Here is a 21,352-nt window from a genome sequence, read left to right as displayed (position 1 = left end):
AACTGCAAGTCAGCAATGAGGTCACCCTGCAGCCTTCTTTTCTCCAGGCTGAAAAAGCCCAGCTCCCTCAGTCTGTGTTCAGTCTCCCTCTCCTCTTCATAGGGGAGGAGTTCCAGCCCTCTAATCATCTTTGTGGCTCTCCTCTGGACCCTCTCCAACAGCTGTCTTTCTTGTATTGGGGGCTCCAGACCTGGACACAGATCTCCAGATGGGGGCTAACAAGGGCAGAGTAGAAAGAGACAATCAGCTCTCTGTCCCTGTTGGCCACCCCTCTTCTGATTGAACCCAGGATACTGTTTGCCTTCCCTGCTGCAAAAGCACACTGCTGGCTCATGTTATGTTTTTCATCCACCAGAACCCCCAAAAGTGGAGATCACTAAAGCTTTGGTGTACTACAGGATAGCAGGAAGAATCAGTTTGGATATTTGACTCTGCACAGACCTAAACCATATGTGCTTGCTGCCAGTGAAAGCACTTCCATTGCCATGAGCAAGTTTTTGACTGCCATCTTTTTCTTAACCTACACCTTGCAACTAGTAGTAACTTTCTGTAATTATCATTGTTCTTATTGATAACAAGCTTTCCCAACAAACATTCAGATGGCTCCTGTATTTTTTTCCAGAATTCTTCATCCAGTTACAACAAATTACTCTCCCCTCTGGTCTGAGCATGACTGAGATGCTGGGGTTAGCAGTTTCATTTGCTTGCAATATTCAAAGACTTCTTTATAAACCACAAAATTTTGGATTTGCCCTGCTTGAATAACTGGAGTTCAGGTACCCACCCCAGGCAATGCTAGTGAAGGGGTAAGAGGCAAAACAACACCATTCACCAGTTGTGCAGTGTCGGGGTATCCCTTGACCCCTGCTGAATCCTCATAAGATTACATTTACTTTAGCCTGTCAGTGATAAGGTACTAGGGAATATTAGACCACTATTGCTTGCTCTTTCTAAAGGTGTTACTAAGTTCATTTTGTCACAAGAATCTCATGACAAAGTGTCCAAGAAGATAAGGTGAGGTTAGATTTTACAGCACGTATAACCATGGACATCTGGTTCAACAGTCAAATAGAAAACACAGTGGCTGTCATAATCCTTTTTTTAGGTCCCCACTGCTGTACTTCCATCACATTCTACACACACAAAAGTTTCTACAAACAGACTTTTACAGTACTGGTTCAGAAAGGATTTTTATTTTAGAAAGCTCAGGGAATATTAAAACAAAGACAAAACAAAAACTAAAAATGCCCATCTCTTTTGAAAGTCCATTTTTAAGGAGATCAGCCATACCAAACAAAAAAGCTCACGATTGCATTTTGTGAAAATGGAAAATCTAAAGTGTCATGTTTCATGGGTAATCTACAACCAGATATATGTGGTTACCTACATAACAATTGACACACTGAACCGAGCTCAAAGGCAATCACTGGGAAATTAAGAAAGGAATGAGAAAAATAGAATGTATAATCACATTAATAAGCCAGAGAATTTCACTAGAATTTTACATTCTTACATGCTACATAAAAAAGTGATTCCTCAGTCAGTGAATGTACAGTGACTTAAGATACCCCGAATCCAAGCAGAAGCTTGGAAAATGACAGAACTGTGTAAATTACTGAAGTCCTTCTAGTAAGTCTGATAAACAATCAGCAGTGTACTACAGAAGGCCTCTCTAATAATACATATATCAACACAAAGTGCTGTCAAAATGAGCAAAGCAAAAGCACTTCAAAGCAATATCCAGAAATAATGTCTGTGCTGTAACACATGACAACATTATGTTTATGTCAACATGTTTTAAAAAATACTTGAATCCTATGGAAGTTGTGGTGCAAGAATTGTTTGCCAGTCACACCCAATGATAGCATTTAATGTCTGATTACATCTATTAAAATCTATAAAGAAATTGCAAAACTATAAAGCTAAGATTTTTTTCTAATTATACATCCTGAAAATATAACACAGATGAAGAAAGAAGAATTGCTTTGTCAGCAGAAATTGCATAAAACATCCTGAAATCGGAGATTTCTGCTCTTTGGTTCCCCAAGCAGACAGCCACTACTCACTGCTGGTTTATTTAGATTTGCTTAGAGGAGGATGAAAAAGCAAAACGACTGCTTTGGCCTACAGTGCAACAGAGGTGTAGATAGCCCGGCTTTCCACCAGCCCTCGAGCTGCAAAGCACACAGTTCCCTTTTGTGTTAGTTTGGATGCATTCCCATAACTACACTAATTTTAAAAAATGTTTGCACAATTTCATAGTAATTATAAATAAGCGTAAATAAGAGTATGTCTACTTCAGCATAGTCTTCATTCTTTTTGTCTTATTACAACACCTACTATCATTTTTTCACACTGAGTGAATCCTAAAATAAACATTAAAAGGAATAGTCAGCTAAAACTGGAAACAGTTCTTGTTTTAGCTTCATATTGTGATCTCTGAGTGCAGAAAACACGATTTTAGGAGATAGTAAAAGAATAAAATATATGGACCATGAATCTTCTTTTGATTTCTGTCCTAAAAATGTCTACTTTCAGTATTACATCTATTTTCAGATCATTACTTGTGTTTTAAATGCCAGTGGAGACAAAGTGAAGCATGCTGATTCTAGAAAGTATTAGACATTGAATAGATTTTTATCTTGTCTTTAAATTAAGGATCATCACCATGTATTTTTCATCCACCATTTTGCACTGAGTGAAAAACTATTATCTCAGTATTCTATCATGAAATACTGTTAGTTGATATCTCCATGATATCTCAATACCTCCTTATGGCCACTTTAATCTATGCATGTATGGCTAATGAGTTCTGTAAATATTTGCACTATTGGATCAATTAGGGAATGAAAAAACTGCAAATGATCAGTTTTGAAATTCTTTTAATGAAGATATTCCAATAATAACCATTCAAAAAATATCAGCATTTCCATAAACTGAAAGATACTAAAGACTAGCTTCAGAAATCTGATCTATCTGGGTTAGAATACATTTGAAGTAAGGCATGGGTAACTACGGTTTGCTGAATCATTAGCAGTCTCAGATTTCTCCCTTCACTTCCCAAGCAGTTCTCAATGTGTCACTTCTATTCGTTTGTTTTCTTCAGTTATGGATTGATTCCTAACCTGCCAGTTAAATCTGCTTATTTCTTGACTTAATAAACTCTCATAATTTCCATACTTGATGTGTCTAGCTCATGTCTTCTTCAGCAGGGTACTGAAGCAGAGTACCCCACTTGTCATTTACAGCAGGTCTTCCTGCTAAATCTGTGGATGACTGTTCACCAGTCTGGAAAGCCTGTGGTGTCACATATAGGTTGTAACCCATTTCGTAAATTCAGTTTGCATAAGCAGCTCTCCAGCACTGTGGCAGCTCCTATTAAATCTCATCTTCACTTAAAATAATCTCTCTTTAAATTAATCAGGCATTATCACAGTTTGAAAATGTGTTTAAGTATATGTTTAAAGAAGAAATCTATTAGCTGTAAATGAGCAGTACCAGGGGTTTTTAAGATACTTAAAACATACTGTCCTCTGACATAAAGAGCACTAGTGTATAAGGGCTTCGTGGAGATTTTTTGTTTGCTTTTTCTGTTTTGCTATAAAAAAAAAAAAAAAAAAAAGCCCAAATTCTGCCTCTTTTAACATCTTCTGAGTACGGTTGCAGCATTTTTGGCTGTTGTAATGCAGGTTCTATTTTTTCTGCTATTGGAATACTCCCAGTTAAGTCATTCCACTGCGTGAGATGAGTCTGCGTTGCTCCTGGGTCTATTTTGTCATTTCTGAATGAATGTAGTACTAGTAATGTTAAGATGATTTAAGCAGTGACAACAAATTATTCCGTGTTACAGTAACCGGATATCTTCTATTCTTATTGCTATATCTTGTCCCAGTATAACCTTTATCCTGAAAAATTTTAAATAACCCATCTGTAACCACAGAAGACAAGCTGAACTTTCCCACTGAGAGGGAATTTTCAGGACAGCTGGCGAAGAGCTTACCATATATTGCAAGAATGCATTCCCTTCTCCTTGCTATTTTAAGTGCACCTTAGGAAGCTATGATCATTACTGTGCTCATCAGCTGTAGTAATTGCAGGGAAGAATGTTCATATCAGAGTTCACATTGCTATGGTAACACAGGCAGTAATAACAGTAATAATAGTGTGCACCATTTTAGAGCAGGGATTCCCAGTTAGGGATCAGAAGCACCTGCAGGTGCAAAGGATTTTTCCATCCCACTCCCTTCATGAAATATCTGTGTTAAAATAACAAAGTTCTTTTCTGACACCAAAATAATTCATCAGGTTGGGGGAGAGGGCAAGGGGAAGGGGAAAAGCATCAATGAAAACCCCAGCCAGACAGACTGTAAGAGCCTATTCTAATATTACACTGCCTGCTGTTAGAGAAGCACTGCTGTAGCCAGAATAATTTACAAATAAAATAGCTTGAGACTGATACAAGGACCTCTTTTCACCTTTCTAGCATTGTAAGGAAGCCTGAAAGTGGGTGTAAATTATAATGGAATGTGGGTGCTAAATTCAATCACATTCACACCCACTTTAAGGATTCTTCATGTTAACAGAGCTATGAAAGAAACATAGGCTTGTCTACTTCCAGAAGTTACTTCAAAATAAAAAAAAATGCCAGTTTTTAAGTACAGTGGCTATTTGAAGGAGCTCCCTGTGTGGGAACTCTTATTCTGCAGAGTGTTTCCTCTGTCCCTCTTTCAAATTTAACTTAATCCACTTGAGATAACCAGAAAAAGGTTCTCATCGCAAGCTATTCCAGTCAATTTCCCCATATCACTTTTTACTGTAACTGCAATCAAACTCAGAGACTTAAAGCAATGGTTTTAATGGTCCATTTTAATGCTAGGACTTCCAGGAATAATGGAAAATGGCATAATGAGCAACATTATGTAGTAGAAATGGCAAAAGCTGATTTTCACAAACTGGTGGTCATGTTTTGCTCATTGAATGAGGATGTAGTCTACAGTGTGATTGAAATTTGAAGGAGTTCTCCCTGTATGCAAATTGTCCACTGGATTTGAAAGGAATTTTGTCTACTAAAGACACTGAAGTACAAATTGTAAATACTCCATGTGGTTTTTTGTTGTAATTCTCATTGTTTTTTTTACGCTAGGCCTCTAAGTAAGAAAGTTTGGTTAGTTTCCAATCTTAAAGAGAAAAATCTCACTAGTGTTCATTTTTTGCTTGTTCTTCTCTTGTCACATAGTCCACTTAAAAATATAGTTCACAGGCTTCATACTTATGTTTCACTCTAATAATTTACTGCCTATTATCTCTTTTCTCAACCTCCATGAGATTGCTAACTCTGTACTTTTGGTATAACATTGAGTGTTATCACTAGCCAAGTAGGCCAGACCAGACCAGATGAATTTTCTTTCATTCAGTGAAGAATTCAATGAAGAATTTTCTTCGTTGCAGAATTTCATAGAATCATAGAATCACAATGTTAGAAATGACCTGCAAGATCATCTAGTCCAACTGTCCTCCCATTACCATTGCTACCACAAGCTACTAAATCGTATCTCGTAGCTCTTCATCCAGATGCCCCTTGAATGCTGCCAGGGACAGCAACTCAACGACCTCCCTGGGCAGCCATTCCAGCGTCTAACCACTACCTGAGAGAGAAAGTTCTTCCTTAACCTAACCTAAACCTCCTCTGGTACAACTTGCGGCCATTTCCTCGGGTCCTGTTTGTTGCCTGGGAGAAAAGGCCAAACCCCTCCTCATCACAACCTCCTGACCCCTGGGGGACACCACTTGAAAAGGGGCACCAGCTGGACTTAACTCCAATAACCACTACCAGTTGGGCACAGCCCTCTATCTAGTTCCTTACCCAAAGAATTGTATACCTGTCTATGCCACAGGCAGCCAGTTTCCCCAGAAGAAGCCTGTGAGAGACCGTGTCAAAGGCTTTGCTGAAGGCTAGGTAGACTACATCAACAGCCCTTCCCTCATCTACCAGTCTGGTCACCCAGTCATAGAAGGAGGTGGGGTTGGTCAAGCACGACCTGCCTTTCATGAACCTGTGCTGGCTGGGCCTGATCCCCTGGATTCCATACACATGCATTGTGATCTCACCAAAGATGATTTACTCCATAACTTTTCCTGGTACCGAGGCCAGGCTGATAGGCCTGTAGTTCCCTGGATCGTCCTTACAGCCCTTCTTGTAGGTGAGAGTCACATCAGCAAGCCTCCAATCCTCTGGGACCTCTCCAGAAAACCAGGAGTGCTGGTAGGTGGCAGAGAGCAGCTCAGTAATTACCCGCACCAACTCCCTCAGCACCCTAGAACGAAGCCCATTTGGTTCCATGGGCTTGTGACAGTCCAGATGGAGGAGCAGCTCTCTAACTGTTTCCACCTGAATCACCAGGGCTGTACTCTGAGTAGCATCCCAAACTTCCAGATCAGGACACAAAGTGCCCTGAAAATAACTGATCTGCCTATTAAAGGCAGATGTAAAGAAGGTGTTGAGGATCTCAGCCTTCTCCTTATCCCCAGTGGCCACATTCTTTGCTGCATCAAGTAAAGGATGGATATTCTCCCTGGTTCTTCTCTTACTGTTGATAGATTTATAAAAGGATTTCTTATTCTCTTTTACTGCAGTGGCCAATCTGAGTTCCATTTGTGCTTTTGCCCTCTTTACTTCCTCCCTGCATACCTTTGCAACTTCCTTGTAATCTCCCCAAGTAGCTGCTCCTTCTTCCAGGGGACATAGACTCTTTTTCTTCTGGAGTCTCAACAATAGCTCTCAGCTCATCCACACCGGTCTTCTCCCCCTATGGCTTGCCCTACGGTATTCAGGGACAGCCTGTTCTCGTGCCTTTAAGATTTCCATCTTGAGGAGCATCCAGGCTTCCTGGACCCCTTTACCCTTAAGGAGCAACTCCCAGGGGACCTGTGCTTACTCCTAGCTCAATCATCATTCCCCTGGGCTTATCTCTTGTGAGGCCTGTTTTGTCCCCTTCCCACGTCATAGCTAGTTTAAAGCTCTAATTTGTCACCTTTCCCCTTCCTATTTCTGTGCTTAACTCCCTGGGCTTTGGAAGATGGTACACCTGCAAGCAAAAACTGTTCCCCTAAATGACTGCGCAACTGAAAATTTAGAAACATACATTGCTTTGCATCCCATGGGAGAAACAGAAGGCCAATCAAAGGAAGCAGAGAAACCAACCAGAGTATAACTAGCAGGGCTATTGTCAGGATGACAGGTGAATTAAGAAATAAAATGTATGCAAATATACAGATTAATAGTAAAATCCTGACTGCATGGAAGACAATAGTCAGAATCCAGCTGACATCAGAAATAGGACACCAGTTCCTATAATTAATCAACATATTTTAAATGTGAATATGTAGACAGGCATGTGTGTACACATACACATGCATATTCATCATATACTTTAGAAAATATTTTGCACTTACCAACTGTACTTCATAATTATTTTTATTGCATGTTCTTGCAAAAATATTTTGCATTACTCTGCAGTGATTCACAAACTGTGGAAAAAAACCTGAGTAAGCAAATTTTTGAATGATGTAAAAGTGTCTGAAGCTTTCTAACATCCATTTAGGGAAGTTATTTTGGCTTCCTGTGTTGAAAAATGTGTGAATATGAACAATTTGATCAAACTGTATACATACTTTGGGCATTAAATTAATGTTTTTTGCTCGCTGTATTAAAGACAAGGCCTAATTAAGGGATACAATAAAAATCCCATGCATGATACTTACTGAAATATAATAAATATAAATATATATGTAATATAATATATATATTATAAATATATATGTAAAATATAATGATGTAAATTCCATTTTATTTATTATTTTCTTTACAGGCATTATATTAATATTAAAGCAAAACATAATAACAAAACTATTAAAAAAAAAGCTATAAAGCCTAGTCTCTTGCGTGTGTAAAAAAATATGTTTTTTTTCCATTTGTTTTACTTCAGAAAATCATAAACATAACTACTGAGAATGACATCTACCCTAAGCACTGTTTTAATTTTACTTTCATATGTTAGTTTAAGATTTTATCCTCTCCATTTTGTTATGCCTGACATGCACTGACTTCAAACCCAGATTAAACTGGGTAGCCTTGGACAAATCATTCCCAAACTTGCTTCTTTCATTGTCAGCAATGAGCAGGGAAAGTTAATTCTTTTTCTCTTTAGCTGTTTCTTGGCTAGTAAAATAGAAATAACTCTTAAGTGTTATGCAAAGATGCTACAAGGATTTTTAAGTGCTACTCATAAGGACTAAAAGAGAGCTATGGGGTATTTAATTGGTTTTATAGTTTAATTTATTGAAAACAAAACAAAACAGAACAAAACTAGGAAATATTCATGTGTGGTTTTAAAAATGAAAAATTCCCATATCCCAAAATCATAATATAGTACAAAGCAAATAGATTTGAAAATTTCAAGCTAGTCTTTTCATATGTTAAGGAATCTTCTGAAGAAACATTTTGCCGAATCATATTCCCTGTTATGTCCATTCTAAATAACTTTTTAAGCAGAAATCACATGAGACTTCATGACTGGTTGAAATACCAGTGACTGGCAATTATGAATAATAACAATAAACGTTTTTCCTGATTATGGATCAAGATGTGAGAGAATCTTCTCTTTGTATGGATTTGGAAGGATAGTGTCACACATGCTGTCAATGGAAAGAAAACAGACCCTAGTTATCAGAATAAATTCTTCTTGAGACTGAAATATCTACAGACATTCTTGTTCCAGTCTATTACTGGAGCCCAGTACTTAGAGGCTGTCATCTAAACAGCTAATGTACATGAACCTATGTAAAATCAAATACTGTTACCAAACTGTTTTAAATTTGAATATTTGTTACTGTATGGGAGAATTATCCTCATACTTTTAGTTATCAGTGTGGAATCTCATGGCGGAGGAGTACAACAGACACCTTGACTGGCTTATTAAACCACTTCACAGGACAGATAATTGTTTCCATTTCAAAGCCCCACAAACTTACTACCAATTTCAGACTGCAAACAACATGCAAAGACAGAGGGAAAAAAAAAAACCTTCGTTTCTGCAGGAACTGTAGTCACTGTCAAATTTTCCAATGATAATATGGCTTTGACTATCACATGGATTTTGCAGGCTGTCTCATTTGCAATATAGAATCACAGAATAGTAGAATTGTTTGGGTTGGAAAGGATTTTTAAAGGTCATCTAGTTAGTCCACCTTCCCTGGAAGGAACAAGGACACCTACAGTTAGACCATAGATATATAGATATCTGTCTAGCCACTCAGTAGTTATTAGAATGACAACAGAGAGATGTTTAAAATAAAGAGGCATTTCTGAACCAAATCTTCTGACAGGGGAAGCTGAAGAAAATGGGAGGAAGGACAGATCTGAACAACAACAACAACAACAACAAAAATTGAAGAAAAGTTCTTGCTGCTCTTCATATGGCTTTTGGAGCACAGTAAAATAAACTCTTATCTTTTAAAGACATGTTAAAAGTAAAACAAAGTAACAGGATCATGGTGGATTTTTTTTATTTTTTTTTTATTGCTGCTGGTCCTGCATGCCACCAGGTTTAACTTTGAAACACCAGCATACTGCAAAATAACAACAATTATCTCAAGCTTACTGTCCTCAGATTTTGCTGGCCTGGGAGAAATAAAAACATTTAGCTAAAGCAAATCACTTTGAAGTATTTAATGTTTTCAGGTGATGAAAAATTTATACATAGCTCTTGAGCTAAGACGAATTATCAATGTTCTAAAAATATTTCATGCTAAAAATTTGGATCAGCTATTTAGTAAGACAGATTCATAGAGTTTGTATAAATTAAGCGGGCAATCTAACATATTACTGTATTTATTCCCCTATGTGCATCTTGTTCTACACAGTGGTGTAATTCTTTGCTACTTAATAGTAGACACAGTTTTAAAAAATAATATTTCAGCATGTATATGTTAGATAGTAAGTTTTAAGATCTAGATCTTTTATTTTGACAATAACACCAGGATGCTCTAAATATAGATTTGGAAGCAGATTTAAAAAAAAAAATTGAAAAGATGAGTTCAAGACAGTGCTGTCAGGCTTCAGAATCTGCGTGAGCTGGGTTCTGATGATGACCCCAACAATGCTATGCCCTCACAGAAAGATTCTGTTCTGCAGTCCCTGGGGTCCATGTGAATCTGGGTTGGAGTTGAAGCAAGGCTGGTCACAGAATCACAGACTGATTGAAGTTGGCAGTGACTTCAGGGTCCACCTGACCCAATCCCTGCTCAAGCAGAGACACCCAGAGCAGGGTGCCCTGGCCCATGTCCAGGTGATTTTGAAGTTCTCCAAGGAGGAGACTTCACAGACTCTGAGCCAGTGCTCCATCATCTGCACAGCCCAGAAGTGCTGGCTGGTGTTCACATGGCATCTCCTAGTTTGTTCCTATTGCTTCTTGCCTTATTGATGAGCACCGTTGGAAAGAACCTGGCTCCATGTTCTTTGCAGCTTTCCTTCACGTGTTTGTACACTGCAATAAAAAAAACCTTGGACCTCCTCTTCTCCCAGCTGCACAGTTCTAACTCCCTCAGTCTCTCCTCACAGGAGAAGTTCTCCAGTTCCTTCATCATCTTTACAGCTCTTCAATGGACTCTTTCCAATAAGACCAGGTCTCTCTTGTACTAAAGAGCCCAGAATTAGACACAGCATTACATGTGAAGCCTAACCAGAGCTGAAAAGAGAGGAAGAATTACCTCCTTTAAACTGATAGCCAGAGTTTCTCTAGTGCAGCCCAGTATGCCATTATTCTTCCTTGTTGTCAGGACATATTGCTAGCTCATGATCAAAAGGATGCCCAGATCCTTTTCTGCCCAGCCACTTTTCAGCTGGGAACAACACTGCATGTACTGGTGCCTGGAGTAATTACTTCTCAAGTGCAGGACTTTCCATTTCTCTTTGTTGAACCCCATGAGATTCTTGTCAACTCATTTTCCAGACTGTCAAGGTCTCTCTGGATGGCAGTACATCCTTTTGGTGCATCAGTCACTCCTTCAAATTTTGTGTAATCTTTAGTTTTGCTGAGGTACACTCTGCCTACCATCCAAAATATTATTTTAAACAGCACTGGATCCAGTTTTGACCCCTGTGGTACATCACTAGTTAATGGACTCCAGCTAGACTCCAACCACCTGGTCAGTGTGGTTACAGCCTGGGAGTACTCATAGGGCTTAGACACCAGATTTTTCTTACTCTACAAGTATATAAAAAAGAACATTTCAGATTTTATTGAGGAAGACAATAAAGATCTTCTGTCTGTGCTAATAACTGTCCATCTGATTTTACTCAGGAATTAACTCAGAAGTCTATTGAAATATGATTGCATGAATTGGAATAAAAGTTAACTACTATCAGATAACTGAATTGAACTTGTTTATGTTATACTTAGAGCATATCACTGACAGATATATGTAGTTGTAACTTTTCTTTGCATAGTGAAAATTTTTTGTAATGTAGGATTAATTATTCACCCAAATGTTGGTTAAATAAATTTTCTCAGGTTGAATTAAAGCCCAATTGAAAAGAAAGAAAGCAAGAAAGCAAGAAAGCAAGAGAGAAAGAAAGAAAGGAAAGATGAAAATTCAGATATGTGTTTCTGAAAACCTGCTGACTAGAAAAAGATATTAAAAATATAAAAAATTGATGCCCTCAATCTGGATTCCTTGAAATATTAAGAGTATACATCCCACATTCAGAGACAAGAAAAGGAATACAAATGCAGTTTCTTTACATCACTATATATTGGGATAACTCATGTCAGGTTCACTAATGATCTTGCATGTGAACATCCATACCAGAGCCTTTGCGTTATCTTCAAAACTTAGATAAATAATTGAGTGTTATGGCATTAAAAGCTAGAGAGTGATACAGGTACCAGCAAGATTTACCAAAAGCATCTACAGTTTCTGGCAGTTTTGTCAATATTTTTCCACATAAGCACTAGCATGATGCAGTTTGCCAAACAAATCCATGTTCATCCTACAATCACTGCATACAAGAGCAGTTATCTCCATTACTGATGTAGATCTTAGCAGAGCTGAAGTTCTCTCCGTTGCTTTCTGGAGCTCAGCATGTCTCCGCTGACTATGCTTTTAATGATGTCACCTCAAGTAAATGCTTACACATAGGCAAGATGAATGGAAATACTTCTGCAACATGGGACTTTGTAATGAAGAATATAGCACAATATAAGCAGATCAGCAACAGAAAATAGCTGGAGCTGGGAACATGAGTTTTCCACTATGTGTATTCTGAAGAGTTACACTTGAAATTAAACGTGGGCTTGTCTTTCATAAAGAATGTCCATTAGTTGCTGAAGTTCAGTACATCCACTCCCAGGGCATTTCTGATTTCAGTTCCATTCTGCATGAGGCACATGTAAGCAGGAGATTTGAGAGGTTCACTTCAAAATCACAGTCCAGATCAGAAAAAGTAACCTATGTAACTTTCCTTAATTCTACACAGCCACACTTCTTGAAGAAATGGAAGTTTATTCATTCCAGCGCTTCTTTAAATTTGTCCCTTCATCGTAATTTTCCTCTCCTTATTTTAATTCAGAGCTATCTGACTGTTTAGCACCCTTTCTATCACCTCTTTATATTTTTTAATGTTCCTATCTTTTCTTTTCTTTTCTTTTTTTTTTTTTCATTTCCAAACCTACATATGACTGCACAATTACAATTCAACTGCATAACACTTTGGCAGAACAACTGCTGTGTCCAAGCTTCTGTATTAAATCATCAGTTATAAGGCTGGTGGCTGGAGGCTGGAACGAAGGAGTTTGTGTTTAACAGAAGAAGGCACCTATTTAAATTTTAATTCCTAAGGAGACACAAACAGACTTAAACTTGTTTTTGTTAAGTCTGGGAACACAGCCTGACCTTAATTTTATATCTGGAATGGGAGCTAGACTATATTTCACAGAGCTTTGCAAAAAAAGATTCCGTGAAAAATATAGAGTCCTTGATAGGGGCATGGCAAATGGCCTCTAATAACAACCAGAACACCCACATTATTTCACTGGCTCCCTGCTCCCCTTCATAATCATTAGTAGATTTGCTTTTCTGCACAAAAGTCATATTCTTCAAGTTGCATAATAAGAAAAAAATATTTAATGAAGACTTGCACAATTATTTATTTTCTTTCTCTTTCATTGCTGTAGAGTCACTGATCAAATTTTACAGTCCTTAGTCCCAAAGGACCATAAGGCTATGTTGCAAACAAGACTCACTTCAAAAAGAAAGAAGTAGCAAAATTGATAAGGCATTTTTCTATGCCTCTGTCTTATTTGAACCCTCACTTCCAAAAGGCCTTTGTAGAGTCCCAGTCAATTTCTACTTTGCCATTTGTACTAGATGGTAAATGGAGCCAGGTGCTATACTAGCATCATTCTACTCTGTGTCTGCACTGCTGTGCACCCAAACTCTTAAGCTACAGAAGCTGGTGCACTGTAATCATTTTAGTCTAATACTGAAGAGACTTGGGTCTAATATCTTACAGTATCTAATATTTGAATTTTTGCTTTGGAGTCGGAGCTTTTATCTTCTGGAGCCTGCTTGTTCTTAACTGTTCGTAACACCTGCAGTCTGTTCTGATAGGAGAATCACTCATGACTTTTCTCAACAGTACATACTACAAAGAACACAGTTTTGATGAATCAGTGTCAAACTGCTGCACTGCCTTACACTGCTATAATTACAGAGTTATAAAGAGAAATAGAGTCTCTCTAGACTTGCTCAAAAGCAGATTTTGTTCTTCCGCTATTGGTCTGAGTGCTTACCAGCAGACTTGCATTTGGGTTTCTGCTCCTTGATTGAATGCTAGTAAATTTTCAAAGAGAAAAATAATCACTCATAAGCTTTCCAAATAAACTTTCAGCTGACGATCACTGTGGCTGAAATTCATGATATTTCTGGTTTGTTTTGTTTTGTCTAGTTTGGTTTGGGTTTTCTGTTGAACATATGCAAGGACTTTTGCTACCTTTAGAATAAGAAATCTAAAGACTATCACATCAGCAAAATATTCAAATACATAATCCATCAAGAAGGTTTTCCCATAACATTCAGCATATACAAGGTTGTTGAGAGGTCTCTACATGTATGTGTGGATATATAGTGGTATTATAAAAACGTGAGGTGCAACTGTTCTCTTAGTACATGGCATAATCTAAACATGCACTGTATGCTTTAAAGTACTGCCAGCTGGATTCACCAGAATAATGTTATTCTTAGAAATGAGAAACAGATGAGGTCCTTAGTGGGTTACCATGACTGTGCAGAATGCCTGGAAGTCCTTGATGGAAGCTGAGAGTGTAAGCCATTTTCTTCTCACAAGAGGACAGTAGTATAAATTTCCTAGGTTTCTTCTTCCTAATCCCCAATTCCTGACAATCACATATGTAAGATTAGGACCAAAAACATTTATTTTTGTTGCATGATCAACATTTTATTTTACTCAATGACTTACTTACACTATCACCACATCCTTTTTTAAGCCTTTCCTCAGAAGGAAGGAGTGCAATTGTAGCATGGTTAGACAATTGAAGCAGAGTTGCTGGAAAATCACTTTGCCTTTAGTAGAGACCAAACAGCAGGCTATTAATTATTAAAACTCCTAGTTCCATCCAGTGTACAGCTTTTATGAGTGTGCACTTTCACAGTAATAACACTAAGTCTGGCAGGATGCTCACTAAGGGGTTTATGCCAGTTCTTCAACAGAACATTCAGTTCATTCTAGTCTCTTCATAGCAACACATTACCAGTTAGAATGAGATGAATGGAGATACAGCCATATCTGTCTCCATGACTTGTTATAACAATGTTCCAAGAACCTGCAAGGATATAGCAGAAGTTCTTAACAACATCAGCTTTTCTGAGTGCTGTCTAATGATTTCCATTATTTCATCATACCACTGTCACAAGCATCAGCCAGATTTCCACAGTTCTTACTTTGTTCTCTATTTCATCCAAACAGTAGATGTTTATAGGGCACAATCAGCAAAGGAAGCAAGACAGAAAGAGATAACTGGAGAATTCTGAACTAGACTTTGGAACCTACTCTCCAACTCCAGACTTTCTGATGAGCCTGAGCCTAATGAACATCACAATGTGAAGTATTAGTTGAGGTCCCCAAGGGGAGAAAGAGAGGTAGGGAAAGCTAATTTCAGGAGAGAAAATAAGAAGTATGGAGACAGAATAATAACAAATAATAACACTTTTTGGATAGACACTGAGTACTTGTATAAGCAATTAGTTACATTTGTTTAATAGAAGCTGTGATGGCGAAAGCTACAACTGCCCATTAACACAGTTTAGCACAGCAGACAGTCTTGTCCGTCCACTTCTCAAATATGCACTATTTGTCTGTGTGCCCTGTCATTAACATCCAAGATGATATGAACAGCTTTCTTTCATATCAAAGTTGGGTTCCACATGGCAAAGGCAGTCAGTCCAATGTGTAAAAAACAAGACTCAGCTTTCTTAGTTCTTCACCTGATTAGTAGTATTTTATCTAGATACAAGAATTTTTTTCAAAAGCAGTTACAGTGAGACTTTTCACAGGGAAAAAATATTAGCAAGGCAGTAAATAGTGAAGAATCCAGCAGCTGGTTTGTAGTCAATTCCATCAACATATGAAATTAGTAAAGATATTAGTCTTTAAAGAGAACAGTCTGTTATTAGTGTCTAATCTGGAAATGGCTAACTGCCCATAGTGAGTACATGGCAAGAGTAAACTATACTCAGTACAGAGAAGAGTGACTCCATCTGCATTCAATAGGAATGGACCCAATTAACACAAGTTAAAAGGAAGTGGTACGCCTCACCCCCTAAGCCCCTTTGAAAATTCCAACTACTATTTTTTTCTGGCAGATGGGTTGATGACAAGTAGCAATCAGAAACACTCTGGTTTAGTGCTATTAAAATCATTACTGGAGACATTTGGAAAAAAGGCATCAGCATTCTTTTATTGTACAAAAATATTCTGTCTTTTATGAGCTGAGTCATAACAAGCTGAGACATATTTACTACTTACACCGTTTTTAAATATTATAAACAGAGTACTTGCTCAGAATATTGCTACCACAAGCAAGACAATTGACATTTTTAACCTTAATATGAATAAACTCCAATAATTAGTATTGCAGCAATGCAAATGACTGCAGTACCTCTTACATTAATACTGTTCAACCAGGAAATTAGTTTAAATTATGGTAGCTGGCAGTTAAATATCTCATATTTATGACTTCCCAGCAAATGCAGCTCAGAGCACAAAGGCACAATTTACTACCAGGAGAGTGAAACATTTTTAGTCTTAGGGTTTGTTTCTTTGTTTTAAGATAGATGAGACGCTATATCCCTCCTACTGAATTATGCTGCAAGAACGGCCATCTCAACTCAGTTTTCCCATCCTATATAGTGATCTCTCTGGATTAGATTCTGCCTTCTTTCAATCTCTCCAATCCACAGTAGTCTCCTACCTGGTGATGGGGGCTAAAAATAGTTCCTTCCAGAGCCCAGTTTCATAGCTGTAACACCAAGCATGCAGAGAAGGCAGATGTGCTAGCTGGTAGCTGAATGTGCTCTTTCACCACCACAAGCCAAGAAACAAGGCTCCAGTGCTGGGCTCAGAGTAAGGACTTAAGCCTGAAAAGCTGGGACTAGATTTGAGTGGTAAATTCCTTTGAGTAGCGGGAACAAGAACGATTACAAACAAACAGACAGCTCTATTGCAATGAAATTCAATTCTTTTCAGGGATAAACAAATCCTTCAAAATAAATAGATTAGAGGGCATGTGAGAACATCGAATGATCATTCCAAGTGAAATACTAGCTGCATAGAAATATTTTAAATTTGCAAGTTACCTTTTTCACATTTTAAAAATATATTTGTAAATATATTTTTATATCAATTTAATATTGCCACCCTCACTGAGAAAAAAAGAGAAAGCAATCTCTTCAGTGAGTGATTCCACTGAAAACTGCGCAACTGTGTTACTCAGTGCCAGGAAGAGGGTTAGACAGCGTATGTGATTTGGCTATATAGGAGCTTCCTTCTCTTTCAGCTACAACTCAGTAAAAGCTCTTTAAGGTGAAAAAGTTATTCCCAGTAATGCAAAGTAAATTATATTATTTCTATGTTTTACACTTTCAAATGCTTCACAGTTGGGCTTCATGCCAAGACTACTTCTCTACTTATATAATGCAATTAGACAAGGACAGAGCATCCCAAAAGAAAGCACAGTCAAGCATTCACTCATATCCACATACAAAGACAGACTGGAGTTCTTTGGGCAAAATATGCAGAGGTTAATATAGCACCAGCATTAGATATTTTCCTTAGATTTTGCTGACAGTTTTTTGCCACAGACCCAGTGAATCCAAGTAATTGTGCATTTATTTCCACCTAGACTCAGGCTCCAAAACAGTCATATTTGCTGTGTTTATTCCAATGGAATTTATGTGGAACTATTTGTTGTCATTCAAAGTGGTCCCAGGAAAAAGTACAGGACAGGTTGACCAAACAAATCCAATATGCAGATTTACTTGACTAGACAATATGCAGAATAACTCAATTTGTTTAATTGTTCTTACATAATTGCTTCAGTGTGAACACTGAAGGAAGTTGGACCAATATAAAAACGAAAGTAAGGCTGCACATGGAAACACAGAAGAGACAGAGATGATATGACACAGCTCTCTGACTGAGTCTGCACTAATAAACTAAAGTATCTTTGTGAATTTGGCCTCATATGATAGTAAACTATTAGAATATTCCCTGGCACTAACTTGGCATGTTCTGACTACCACAATCCTCCCAAACTCTCTGATTCCACTTAGCAGCTGTAGCTATTCAGTGACAACTATTTGCCTGCAGCCACCTTCTTCTGGAGGTAAAGGCTATTTGTTTGCATTTAGCCTTAGTACCTAGAACATTCCCAAACGTGTTTAATTTACTCCTATAGCCACAGACTCTGTGATTACCACTCTATTTTACGTGAAGCATGACTGTGAATTAGGATACAAAGGTAGTTGTGGAATACAATAGGATTTGGGATTCCGGAGTGTTGCTGCCTTAGAGCAAGCAGGTGACTCTGAGACCAATCAAGCTGTTGTGGGAGATAAGGTGAGATAAGGTTCCTGAGTAGTAGTGAACTGCTGATAGTACAACTGGTTTTGAAATCATAGTCAGAGAATGAATCCCAGTGTAATACCTCAGGCAAGGAATCCTGTTTCCAGGGTTGTTGCTTATTTTTAGCTGTTGCCTTCGTTTTGTTTTTTTCCATGTTTTTTTTTCCTGAAAAGACAGTCAGAGTTTGGATATTCTACCAAAAAGATAAGTCAGCATTGTAAGCCATGCTCCAGATCTGTCTCATCCTGAAAACCTGGGTCTCTGTGCTCTGCCCTGACTAAGCCAGTTTGGCTGGGCTGTGCTGCAAACTATGCCCTAGGTACAAAACAACCTGAAGATACATTCTGTCTTCTTCTATCACTTCCCTTCACGCCTCCAGTTTGCCATTCTAGAACAGAAAGGTGAGCATTTCAAAAAACGTACACACACAGAAAGAAAACAAGCACTATTTTTGCTAATCAGAATTGGTTGTAATAAAATGAAAACAACAACAACGCAATAAAACATTATCATGAAGTATGTTGGACTGGGTTGTAGCTTATGTCTGTCTACTACATCGTGAAAGAATCATCAATTGTGCATGGGATTTCTATTAAAACTGGAAAAGCTGAAAAATTAGAACTGATCTTTAGCTTGAAGTGATACAGTAGTATCCTTCAGATGCTGCTTCTCAGGATAGAAAGACAATTTTCAGACATGCATAGAGTGCAGATGTCATCCCGAGTGGAAAAGGAACAGTTCAACAATCCAGACATTATTGTAATTGTGTTAGAGGTAAATGACTTCTGTGGAGTACAGTCGAGAGAACAGATCATAAGATCTTCAAGAAGGCTGTCTCCATGTGCCCTCCTCTGCTGCCCTCATCATGGGATGAGGGTAACTTAGCCCTAGAGCAAAGGGTCTTATCTCAACTGTGTACAAGAGTTGTACATCCACTGTTGAGTAACTCTAGATCCATGCAGCTCTTGCAGCTTATTGAGGAAAAGAAAATGGTGTACTGTGCTTGCACAGCAAGATGTAGATGGTACGCTGGCAATGATTTGATGCTATTTAGGAGAGACTGACTGATTTTGGAAATAGAAAACTAGGCCTTCTAGAGAAGTCCCATGCAAAATCCCCCACAAAGCAACAGGATTTGCTGCCCACAGACAGTAGGCCAGATTTGTTGCTTTGTCACAGGTGATAGAGTGAAATCTGCAATGGGAGGCTGAATCAGCAGTGCCCATCTGAAATGCAGTTATACACCTAGACATTAAATGGATCAAATCTGTGCTGCTACTTAATCGAGGACTGGATGGATGTAGTGCTAATAACCACAGAGATATGACCCAAAGACGCTTTGGCTGTGGACAGACATGGTCTCTTGTGCCACTGGAGCTGGTTACTGTTCCCCAGCCCTGGATCTTATTACCTGTTCTGAGAACAAAGATGTGCCTACAAATATTGCTTAATCCATTTCAGCCAAAATGAAGCAATGAAGGAGTTTATCTTAAACCTTCTAAATCTTAGTGCTTAATCTTTGCTTAACCCAGCTCATTCTAACTGTAACAAGCTGTGGCAAGTTTACTTTGAAATGCCAGGTAGAAAACCAAGTTATGGCTGCCTCAGTTGCTCAGATGATAACTTCTGTCAGGGAGACAAGGCCAAGCCTGAGAGAAGCTGTAACACCTGAAGCCTCACCACGGAGAGTCCGCTGAGAGTGTGTGCCAGGGCCCTTAGCGTTTGTATGAGAACAGTTTCTTCCAATAATGAGCCCTACTGAGTCACTTGAAGAAAAAAAAAAATACAAAAACATAACATTCTTAGAAATTCCTTCTTTCTTCTTTGGATAAAGAACTGTGTAGTGACTTTAGCCCTCAGAATGCAGTTATTGTGAGAAATGTTCCACTGTTTCTGAGAAAATGTCAATTCCTTCTACATCTATGGCTTTACTAATAGGCCATAAGGCTCTTTGAATCATAGTAAGTTGATTCAAACTATGATTCTGAGCTATGCTCAACACAATGAAAATGCAAATCATTTTCCAGCTTCGTTGTTTTAAAAAGTAATTCAAATCATGGAAAAAAAATAATAAATTGCCTTTCAGACAAAGGAAGAGAGGGGAACAATATATTCTCCCGCTTCTCTATAGTATAACAGACACCAATTCTTAAGTGTTCAAATAAAATAAGAATAAGCTGAAATAAATCAAATAAATTATGTTGCACAGTTTCAAGACCTACTTTATGTCTTGGGTGAAATAATATACATTATCATTAATGGCTTTCACTGTACAATACTGAGTCAGATTTGTTGCTGCTACAGTTATTTTCATTGCTTGATGTTTACTATCTGCTGTGCTTATGTGAAAGTGGTACTCTGCTGTCACACTTCAGATAATCACGCAGTAGGGTCAACTGTGCATCACTCTAAATCATCTAAGGCTATTTTAGCATCCTTGCTTTATGCCAAAAATATAAGATTACAGCAATTATCTACAGTGATAGACTTCACGCTAGATACAATTCAAATTTCAGTTATGTTAGAAAATACTAGTGTCAGAGGCCTGGTGTAACATTTTATCAACATTAATTCAATGTCCATTTAACTGAGTTGCAACAAAAGATAATTTGAAGTTCTGAAAAAAAAATCTACTGGAGAAACTCATAAATGAAAATATATTATTATGTATCTCTCCAATTAAAATAGCTTTTCTATTTTTCATTCTTAATGCATGTTAGGATTTGCCAGATTTGGGGAAGTGATAGAGGTTGTGTTCCATGTGAGACATCAGAATTGAGAAAATACTTTAACCACTGAACAGTTAAATCCCTGCAGAGAAAGATTTCTGAGATGTTGCAGTATATCAAAGAAGTTTGCATTAGGAATATGTTGCTTCTTTTATTAAGGGGGTTGGCAGGAAAAAAATTGCTCTGTTCAGTAGCCATCACCATAAAATGATGTAAATACATCTACAGTACGAAGGGACCTCAATTTGCCAGCTGAAGAGGGCAACTACTTTTTCTGCTTACAAAGCATAAGAGAGCCTCAGCACTTACTTGAGACTCCTCAATTTTTGGAATGGTAATGGTTATTCCTTACACTGAGGAAGAGGGATGCTTTTATTCTATGGTTTTGATGAGCTTTGCCACATCCTCTTTGACAGCAGTGAAA

Source organism: Lagopus leucura, unplaced genomic scaffold (genome assembly GCF_019238085.1).
Source record: "Lagopus leucura isolate 7727_CA_CO unplaced genomic scaffold, USGS_WTPT01 Super-Scaffold_100008, whole genome shotgun sequence".
Lineage (NCBI taxonomy): Eukaryota > Metazoa > Chordata > Aves > Galliformes > Phasianidae > Lagopus > Lagopus leucura.
The sequence above is the reverse complement of the archived record's forward strand: the minus strand, read 5'-3'. Positions refer to the sequence as shown.